Source organism: Nannospalax galili, unplaced genomic scaffold (genome assembly GCF_000622305.1).
Source record: "Nannospalax galili isolate Female #2095 unplaced genomic scaffold, S.galili_v1.0 scaffold155, whole genome shotgun sequence".
Classification (NCBI taxonomy): domain Eukaryota; kingdom Metazoa; phylum Chordata; class Mammalia; order Rodentia; family Spalacidae; genus Nannospalax; species Nannospalax galili.
The window spans coordinates 5,065,207-5,076,197 of NW_008339923.1; positions in this window are offsets into that span (position 1 = coordinate 5,065,207).

The following is a 10,991-nucleotide window of genomic DNA, read 5'->3' on the forward strand; positions in this document are numbered from 1 at the left end:
GTCTTTTAGCTAGACCCACTAAAGGGGTATCCCAATTGCCTCACCCTGCGTCCCTGTTCAGCATGGAAGAAGCCAGAGAAGTCTGCATCCTGATTCCCTATCCTCAATCTGGGTAACCTCTTCAGAGGATGGTGTGATAAGAATAGGAGGTAGGAATTGACTAGGCAGTTAGGGTAAAAAGACCCCAAAGAAAAGTAGCCAGTTTCTTGGCTAAAAGTCAAAATGTCCTTGGCCCTCTTAGCAACATACTCTATTCCAAAGGCCAAAAATGTCAAAAATATTTGGGAGCTTATATCTAATCCTTAAAATATTTTAGGGTTACCTCTTCAGAAGGGAGGAATGTTATAGTGACCAAAAGCCCCATAAAAATAAATAAATCAGTCAAAGAATATATGAAGTTATCAGAAAAAAAATAATGGGGAGATATGGGAGGAGTTGGAGGGGAGGGAGTGGGCATGGATTTGATCAAAATGCCTTATATGCATGTATGAAATTCTCAATAAATTACTTATTTAAAAAAATAATAAAAGTGAAAACAGAAAAAAAAAAGATAAGCCAGTCACTATTACAGCATGGATGGCATGGGACCCCTCAAAACCCCTCCCCTAACTGAGGAGCTATTGGCAGTTAGGAGCTGCTTGTGCTTGGGGGGGGCGCAATTCTTGTTTGGGAGTGTGACCACTGGTAGGTTTCCCATGCTCCGGTGGATAGCTCTAGGCCCATGCACATGTGGGCAGCACTAATTGGACTTAGTAGGATACACACACACACACACACACACACACACACAGATAGATATAAAGAAGACATGAAGTTGGAGAGAGACATGTCGTGGGGACCCGGGAGAAGTCAGAGGGGAGAAGTGTGGGGTGGATACAATCATATTTCATCGTATACATATATAAAATTCTCAAAGAACAAATTTTTTAAAATTAAAAAATATTAAAATAATAAAATTTAAATTTAAAAAATAATAAAATTTCCATTGAAGGACTTTTTTTTAAAAAAAGTCAGAAGAAACTCCCTAGGGGTTTCTCCATCCTTAGTTTCAGCACAATATTTGCTCTTATTTCCAGAAGCAAAGAGAAAGAAAATCAAAGCAGACAAACTAAATCTCATAGCAATTGATTTTTGTAAACTTCACTTTATTCCTGGTCATAGTATATCATCTATTGAAAGATTTTGCCATTTAAGGTCAAAATAAAAAAAGTCAGAAGAAACTCCCTAGGGGTTTCTCCATCCTTAGTTTCAGCACAATATTTGCTCTTATTTCCAGAAGCAAAGAGAAAGAAAATCAAAGCAGACAAACTAAATCTCATAGCAATTGATTTTTGTAAACTTCACTTTATTCCTGGTCATAGTATATCATCTATTGAAAGATTTTGCCATTTAAGGTCAAAAGATTCTAGTGATGTTAAGTGATTATTTGAGCCTAGGTAATTTATTTTATAGTAGAGACAATAGCACATTCAACACAACAAATAAAAATAACGTGACTATTGTTTTGCTTGTGAGATACAGGGCCACAATCACCATCTGCATGCCTGCATGTCGGTTGATGATGATGAGCAGCCTGGCTGGCAGCAACGTGCGGTAAGTGCTGCCCTGGAGTACCTTTTCATAGGAAATGTTCAATTAGACTTCCAGAGGAAAGGAGAAAATAGGACCTCCACTATTCAAAACTAAAGGCTTTGAACAGAGGTTTATTAATTCTTTCAAGAGACTGTATACTTCTGTGAGGAAGAAAATACGAAAATTCCCCAAGAAAGAAGAGCAAAGCATAAAAATGTCCTTGAAAATGATGATTGTTCGTGTCAATTTGATTTCATGATCTCCCAAGTGGCCATGACTCAGTGGTCATCCCTGTGCTTCCTTCTGCGCGTTTCTCCTCTGCATTCTTCAACTACTCCTCAGGGTTCCCGTGACTCTAACAGAACTGCCTTGAACAATCCCCCTCCTCTTCCTCCACCTTTAATTCGGTCCCCCTAAGGCTCACTCTCCCACATCACCATTCCTACTCCTGAGCTTCCACCAGAGGCACATACTCTCAGTTTTTAGAGCACAACACAAGTGTCACGGTTTGAACATGAAATGTTCCCTGCAGGCTCCTCTGTTTGATCACTTGGTCCCCAGATGGTGGCACTGTTTAGGGAAGCTGTGGAAACTGGGAAGTGGGAAGTATCTGAGGGCAGGGCCTTCAGGTTTATAGCCCATCCTCATTTCAAGTCCCATTTCTGTTCCCTGTTCTAATGAGATGAGGTGTGATGCAGGCACCTGCAGGCTCCTGCCCCATGGAACTGTCATCACCACGGCTTCTCTCACAGGATGAACTGTGTTCCTTCAAACGGTGAGACAAAATAAAGCCTTCCTCCCTTAACTTTTCCTTGTCAGTGATTTTGTCACAGCAATGAGAAGCCTAACTAGTAAACATAAGCTCTAATGGTAATTGCTTCCCTCTTTTTCAATTGTCTTAGTTCGGGTTCAAAAGCTGATTCAAAGGCTCCCATTCGAGTGAAAATGGTTAAGCAGAAGAGTCCCAGGAAGCACAATAGGGGAGTGAGGAAGTAAGACAGGAAAAGAAGCAAATTCATTACCAAGAAAACTGTCAGAGAAGGAAGCTGGAGCTTGGCTCATCCAGGAGCGACACCGAACGCTGCATCTAAAGACTGAAGAAGTTTGGATGCTTATGCATCATCCCACCTTCCATTCGGCCATTTATTGTTAACTCCTTGGTGTTTCTAGGCTGTTGTATGGAGATGAAAACCTGGGTTCCTTTATCTGAAGACTCACAGGCATTAACTCAGCTGCTCTCAGCTGGATACCCAGTGACTGTGCACTGGGGCAGCAAGGATGGTGGCGTACTGGCATCGCAGGGTCTGTTGCTGCCATCTTGGTGTTTCTCTGTGTGGGGATTCCTCCCAATGCTTCATTTATCCCAAATGTATTTATTTAATGCATCAATTCTAATTGGTTACTAGTGTCTTTTTTGAGAGTGATTCTTTTTATTTTATTTTACTGAATTTTTGCAATGTTCATGCAGTATAATTTTATGGTATTTAGATCCCCTCCCCTATCTGCACCTCCTCTTACTGCCCTCCGTCCAATTTAAAGTACTCTGTTATAGATATGATAAGGCCTATAGAGTCTAATTTGTGTCCCCAAATGTCCTTCAGTGGAGGTCCATCCACTGGAGCCTGGTTGACCTACCAAGAGTTCTTGGGAGTGTTCTAAGGTAATGTTAAAGATCAATAGGGCAGAAAACCTGTGGATAATGTGAAATCTCTGCTAAAGGACAGTTGGGTAAAGATGGAGATAAATATCCTGGCAGATGTCTGTTATCTTGAATCCTGGTTTCTATTCTGAGGGCCTACAGAAAAATAAAATGCCAAAGGAGAAATGGGCAAGTGTAAAGAACTGTCCGAGTCTATTAGGCTGCTGTAACAAAAGTATCACACTGGCTGGCTTGAAAGGACACTGATTTATTTCCTATAGTATCAGAAACTGAGAAGTCCAAGATCAAGATATCAGTAGGCTTGGCACTTGGCAAGGTCCTGCTCCTCACCAATGGCATCGTATTACTGTGTCCTCACCTATGGAAGGGGTGAGCTCTCAGGCCTCCATATAGGCACTAATCCTCTTGTGACCTGATCACCTCCCAAAGCCCCACCTCCTAATACCATCACAATGATGGCTACCTTTTAAGATGTGACTTTTGAGAGGGCACAACTTTCAGACCATAGTAAGGACTCTGTTGGGTAGCTATCCCTCCTTCAAGTCAAAGTCTCTGCTGTCCTTCAGGAGAGTGAGGAGAACCAGATGTCATAGGTTCGTTCTAGCTTCGACATTCTACTGAGCTCCTTCACTGCTGTAACAAAAGCTGGTTATAGGTAACTATGGCAGGCCAATGTAGGGAAGAGTGACTGGAGGGCAAAGAAAATAATGAAAAATTTGACAGGTAGATGGAATATTGCATGTGATCTTTAAAAGTTTAACTTGGGTTTTTCCTAGGTTTAATGTCAATTATTCAGTTAGGAAGTACTTTGTGAGTGCCTGCTACAAGCTCACCATCAATATATGCTCTTGGGAGATAAGAAGAGGAAGATGGTACAGTCCAGGCAAACTAGAAGGAAAGATTAATAAATACCTTATAAAGATCTTTTCCAGGGGAATGTGACAGGCAAGAGCTACCAGCTTTCTTCGTTGCATCCTGAGCCTACCACTTACTTTCTGGGTGACCAGGAGGCATTCATTTCATCGTTTGTGTATCATTGTTCTTGCTGGTTTTCTCTTGGGGCTGCTTTGGAAATGATATCTGTTGCTACATCTAACCGGAGAAGATGCTTTGCAGTGTGCTTGGTGCAGGCAACCTCTTTGTTTCTGCTCCTTGCCTTTCCATGACAGCTCAGGTTAGGAGAATTTATCTCCATCTCTTGAAAAATCGGGCTGACTATAAATAAGAGCTGGTACTTAAATCGACATTGGATGAAGTATGAAGACTTTCCAAAATGAAAACAGGAAAGCTCCTCTAGGCAAAGAATAAGCACTGTGCAGAGAATCAGAAGAGGGGAGAGCCATGTGGGGTACAGCACCCCCACTGCATTGTGGGATATAAGGAATGTCACATTTGCTTCTCAGGTAATGGAAAATCACCATGTATTAAGTTGGTCAATGGGTGATCAGAATTATAATTAAAGTATGGCTCTGGGGCTGAGGAGAGGACTCAGTGAATAAGAGTGCTTGCTACACAAGCATAAGGACCCAAGTTCGGATCCACAGTGCATAAACAGCCACGAGTAGCTGCACATTCCTGTCACCTCAGTACTGTGGGATGCAGAGGCAGAAGAACTGCTGGGGCTTGCTGGATACTAGCATAGATCCACATTCAGTGAGAGATATTATCTCGGGGCTGGGGATAGAAGAGGACACCTAATATCTTCCCCTCATCCCCCACTACCATGCATATGCCTGGGCAAATGTATTTGCACACACATGTGCACATACACAACACACACACACTAAAAATAGAGTCACACACAAAAAGAAAAAAAAGTATGACTCTGGAAAAATGTTCAAAAAGGGTACATGAATTACTTCACTCCTTCCTTTACCAAATAAGTTTACGAAATAAGCCCTGAATCTGAAATTAAAAAACAAATACCAATTCAAGTTTCTTAAATGAGTCACTCCAAACCTCATCCATGCCGCAACTATCCCACAATATTTCTGACACAGCTGGGAGCCACTCTGGACCTTAACTCTTCTCCAGGATGGAGCTCACCCAGCTGGATAGGGCAGAGTGCCATGTGCACTGACCACGGCCAACATAAGCACAGGAGTCAGCACTTCAGCTCACAAAGTCAGTGAGTGAGTTTCAAACTAGGAAGCACTGAAACTGGAATGAGCAGGGAGCTGTTGTACATTAACAGGGACCTGGCTCTGCTCTAGATCATGAAGTCAGGACTATAACAGCTTCTCCAAGGACCGAATAGTTAAACTCAAGTCTGAAGGGGAAGCAGCCAGCCATTTGAAGATGCAGCCAGCATAAAGCATTCCAGCCAAAGCAAAGGACCTTGGGGAAAGAAACAGAAACAAACCTGTGTGTGCTCTTTTCTTCTTGGCTTGCTCTCATGCTGGCGGGAATGAGAATAGTTTATGTGCGACTCACTTCACTGCTGAAAACAGAAAATGTCTGCCTGAATGACAGCAGGAGTCTGACTAGGAGAAACATAACACTGACGTGAAATGGGCTCCAATGCCAAAGGAACCTGGAGAGCCTGGCCAACCCAAAGCCAAGGCTACCCCTCAAAAGCACAGGAGTCTGAATTCTATGAGTGACTTTCCATCATTCAGTGCTACGCTGGGGTGTGGTTCCCTCACTCTAATCCTTCACCATTCAGCATAGAATAAAACTCGAGGGGAGCAAAATCTTTAGGGTTGCCTGGGCGATTAATTCCCTAGATCTCCACTCCCATCAGTCCAATCTTCTGACCTCAAGGCCCCAAGAATACCAAAGGCAGATGTCTAAGGCATTCCTTAACCATCATGAACATCCACAATGAAATCATTTCAGAAAAATGGCTTGTCTTCACCTCCTTGGAGAGCAATTTCATATTTTTCTTGAATAATGGCTACTAGTGCCTGAAGCTTTTCCCAGGAAGCCTCTCCTGGTGTCTGGTCACCCTTTCCCAGTGGAGCTGAGCACACTGTTGGCTATTCTGAGCAGGGATGCTGGGGATGCAGTTGGTAGGTTCTCAATAGACTAGGGAGGAATGCCCAGTGAGGAGGTCCTCACTCTCTCCGGATGAATGTTTGCCTTGCCTCTCATTTTAAAGCAACTTTTTATGAGTCTCTGTAGAATCATCCAATTGTTTTTATGTTCTTCCTCATTGCTGAAGCTGTGGAGATCAGATCAAGTTGCTATCAACAGAAACCAGTGCTGGAAGGTGAATTGCTTTCTGTCAAATGACACAGGAGGGTCTAACCTTCAAATTATGCTCCCCTGTCACTTCCCAGGTTCTGAAAAACCATTCGGGAGGAAGGATGCAATAGGCCATTGTGAGTTATAAAACATGATGAGGTTGATTCAGGCAATTGAATTTCCCAGGAGGACCACGGAAGGTAAAGATGGTGAGCTGAAGGACTGGTTCATTAAGAGGGGGAAACGGGGTTGGGGAGAAGAGGGAACAAAAACAATGTGGAGAGATTATCCAAAGGCCTCTCAGAGCCTCATGCAGAAGAGGCATGTCTGGGAAGAACATCAAGGTAGAGCATTTGGGATCCAGGAAGTTCATTAAAACCTAAGGCGATCTACTGAAAAGGGAAACTGAATTCAGGAATCCTTCTAAAATGTAGAGAAACTTTATCCACATCAAAGTTTTTCATAAGGCCAGCTTGTGAGAGATGTAATCTCCTATCTGAGTGGTAGCCGTCAGCATCGATGCCTCATCCATCTACTTATCCTACATGTATTTATGGGCACACACTTTGAGAAAGGAGTGGCCGTGTCCTGGGTATCATATCCCATGAAGACTTGGATATTTGAATGTTTCTGGTTAATTTAAAACATCTTTCAGGGGCTGGAGAGATGACCCAGCAGTTGAGAACACTAGGGGCTCTTGCAGAGGACCCAGGTTTGGTTCCCAGCACCCACACGGCAGCTAACAAACATCCATAACTCCAGTTCCAGGGGATCCCATGCCCTCTTCTGTTCTCTATGGGCATTGCATGACATGGCTACACTTACACACATGCGGACAATACATTCAAACATATAAAATAAAAATAATAAAGTATTTAAAGCATCTTTCAGCATGCCTCACCTTTTATCAGTTATTTTCCCATTTGATCAGCTTGTTCCTTCTTCTTTTGTTGTTACAGCCTGGTCTGAAATTTTAATACTTTTAAAAGATTGAGGTCAAATACTGAATTCAAACTCATATTAAAATCCCAGGCTTATTTGGCGTCCATTATCAGCTATTCCTTCTTCTGGACTAAATGAAGAGAAATACCCGTTGCTCTTTCTCTTGCATCTTTTGAGACTGGTGATCAAAGAAGAGGTGGGGACTAACAGTTGGGCAACTATTACAGTGCTCATCACTTTTGCTAAGTTATTTCAGCGGTACCTTATAATATCTCTATTAATTTTACTATACAGAAAAAGAAACTCAAGGTCAGAGAACTTAACTAACTTTCATAAGCACATACAACTGATAAGGAGAAGAATCAAAACTAGATCTGAATCTTCCCAACCTTCTAACTCAAGCTCCTTCTACCAACATGGCATGCTTGACTTTTTCTGCCAGTTTAAAAACATGGCATTAGAGCCAATCAACAGTTGCAGGATACAAAGTCAATATTAAGAATTCCATGATGTTTCAATACACTGACAATGAAGGATCCAAAATACAGCTGAAGAATAAACAGTCCATTTAAAATAGTGCAAGAAAAGACAGAGGGAGATGAGAGACTCAGGCACTGAGCGCTGCACATTGATGAAAGAAACTGGAGAACGCAAGTAAATGGGAAGGTATCTGGCGGTTATGAATGAAAAAAATGATATTGTTAAAATGTATGTACTACTCAAGGTGACTGATAACTTCATGTGACCCCTATTAAAAATTCAATGACTTTTTTTCACAGAAATGGAAAAGCAATCCTGAAATTCTTTGGAAATCACTAAGAAGTCAGAATAGGCAAAGCAATCTCAAAAAACAGCTAGAGGTGTTACACTGCTTGAGCTGAAAATCTTCCACAAGTCTGTAGTAATCAGAGCAGTACAGCAATGATATAAAAGCAGACACACAGAACAATGGAAAAGAGCCCAGAAATGAACCCGCACACCTAGAGTCCGTTGATTTTCAACAAGGATGCCAAGAGCATGTGTAGGGGAAAGATAGCCTCTTGAATAAATGGTGCTAGAGAAATTGGATGTCCACATGCAGAAAAGTGACCCTATATTCTAATCTCATATCACATACGAAAGTCAGCTTAGAACAGAATAGACTTAAATGGCGACCTGAACCTGTGAAATGGGTAGAACCTGGGGAAAGTTCCACAATCTTGACTTGATAAAGATTCTTGGTTCTGACCCTGAAGGCTCATGTGGCAAAAACAAAAACAAAAAGATTTAGATCAAACTAAAAGTTTCTTCAAGCAAAGTTGAAAACAAAGGATTAAGAGACAAACTTCAAGATGGGAGGACATATTTACAAAGTGTGCATCTCACAAGAGCCCAGTATCCAGAATTTATAAGCTCAAATAACTCAGTAAGAGAGAACAAATAACCTGATTAAGATGGGCAAAGAACCTAACCAACATTCCCCCAAAGAAAACGCATGAATGCACAGCAGGCATATGAAAAATGTCTAGCATCATCTTTCCTCGGGGAATCACTGAACAATGCCATAATAAGATACTACACAGGTCAGAACAGGTATTAATTTAATGATGGAAGACAGTAAGCAATTGGAAGACTGCAGAGAAATGGAGCCCTTGTGTACTGTTTGATAGGAATATAAATTACTATAATTGTTAATGAAAACTATATTAGGATTCCCTTAAAAACTGAAAATAGAGCTACCATATGATCCAGGAGTCACACTGTGTTATACAAAAAGAATATAAAATCAATATGTCAAAGAAATGTCTGCAACCCCGTGTTCACTACAGCACTATTCACAACAGCCAAGAAAAAAAGTGTGCATAAATGAACAAAGAAAATGTGCACACAAAAATGGGCATGTAGATCATTGGAACAAAAATAAAAGACCCAAACATAACAGCATGCAATTTCAGCTACCTGATATTTGACAAAGGCGTTCAGAATACACACTGGAGAAAATACAAACAAATGGTGCTGGGAAAACTGGATCTCCACATGTAGAAGAATGAAATTAGACCCTTATCACCCTGCACAAAAGTCAACTCTAAATAGATCAAAGACCTCAATGTGAAACCTGAAATTCTGAAACTGTTAGAAGAAAACTTGGGCAGTACCCTACAAGATATAAATGCAGGAAAGGACTTTCTAAATTGGACTTCAGTTGCTCAGGATTTAAAGTCAGCAATTGACAAATGAGACCTCATTAAACTAAAAAGCTTCTGTGCAGCAAAGAAAACAACCAATCCATGAAGAAGAAGCCCACAGGGCAGCAGAAAACAATCTCTACCATGTGTAGATTTGACAGAGGATTAATATCCAGAATATACAAAGAACTCAAAAAACAAATAATCAAGGAAAAAATGACCCAGTTAAACATGGGTTATGGATCTGAACAGAGAGTTCTCAAAAGAAGAAATAAATATGGTTAAGAAATACTTTAAAAAGTGTTCAACATCCTTAGTAATTAAGGAAATTCAAATTAAAACTGTTTTAAGATTTCATCTCTCCCCAGTTTGAATGGCTAAGATCAAGTGAACAAATGACTCCAAATGCTGGAAAGGATGTGGGGAAAGGGTAGTCCTCATTCACTGCTGGTGCAATTGCAAACTGGTACAACTACTGTGGAAATCAGTGTGAAGAACTTTTTTTAAATTTATTGAGAATTTCATACATGCATATAAGGTGTTTTGATCAAATCCATGCCCACTCCCTCCCCTCCAACTCCTCCCATATCTCCCCATCACTTTTTCCTGACAACTTTGTGTACTCTTTCTTTTTTTAATTTAATTTAATTTTTTTTACATTTTTATGGGCCATTTTGCTACTCTAATACTCCCTCCTCTGAAGAGGTAACCCCAAAATCTTTTAGGGATTAAATAAGAGCCCCCAAATACTTTTGACATTTTTGGCCTTTGGAACAGAGTATGTTAATAAGAGACCTAAGGACATTTTGACTTTTAGCCAAGAAACTGGCTACTTTTCTTTGGGGTCTTTTTACCCTAACTGCCTAGTCAATTCCTACCTCCTATTCTTATCATACCATCCTCTGAAGAGGTTACCCAAATTGCCGATAGGGAATCTGGATGCCGACTCCTATGGCTTCTCAGTGTGAAGAACTCTTAAAAAATGAAAAATAAATCTACTGTATTAGTTACTTTTCTGTTACTGTGATAGAAACACTGACCAAAACAATTTATAGAGGGAAGAGCTTATTTGAGCTTATGGTTCCCAGGGCAAGAGTCCATCAGGGTAGGGAGGCATGGTGGCAAAGGTGGCTGGAGGAGGAGCAGAGGCTAAGCTCTACATCTTCCAGCAGGCACAGGAAACAAGAGAGCAACTCAAGATCCAGTAAGGCTTAAGAATTCTCTAAGCGGGGCTGGAGAGATGGCTCAGTGGTTAAGATCACTGACTGCTCTTGCAGAGAACCCAGGTTTGATTCCCAGCACCCACATGGTGGCTATGAACCATCCTTAACTCCAGTTCCAGGGGAATCCGAAGCCCTCTTCTGACTTCCGTGGCATTGCACGACACAGATGCACTTACGTACATGCAGGCAATATACTCACACACATAAAATAAAAATAATAAATAAAGCTGGGCTTTGTGGCAC